Raw genomic sequence first — 354 nt, 5'->3', positions numbered from 1 at the left:
CGCCCCTGCAGCCGCCCGCTTCCGGCCGAGCTTGAGCCACGCCCCCTCTCCGCACGCAGGCGCAGCAATGCGTACGCTCGGCCCCACCCTTCGCCCTTGTTCTCGCTCAGGCCGCCCCGCCCATCCGTGCTGTCGGCACTACTGTCCGGCGGCTAAAGAGGGCTCCAGCGGTAAGGGAGCGAGGGAAGGCGGGGTGGGGGGTAGGTCTTCTGCGGAACAGGGTCCCCGGAGGAGGACTCCGCCGGGTAGACACAGTAATAGCAGCATTCGCTTGCCTTGCGCCAGGAACTGCGCCTCGAGTTTCACATGAGACTCTTGGAACTTGGAAGCTCCTAGAACAGTGGTTTTCAGTCT

Source organism: Neophocaena asiaeorientalis, unplaced genomic scaffold (genome assembly GCF_003031525.2).
Source record: "Neophocaena asiaeorientalis asiaeorientalis breed wild unplaced genomic scaffold, Neophocaena_asiaeorientalis_V1.1 scaffold82, whole genome shotgun sequence".
Classification (NCBI taxonomy): domain Eukaryota; kingdom Metazoa; phylum Chordata; class Mammalia; order Artiodactyla; family Phocoenidae; genus Neophocaena; species Neophocaena asiaeorientalis.
This window is presented reverse-complemented; position numbering follows the sequence as displayed.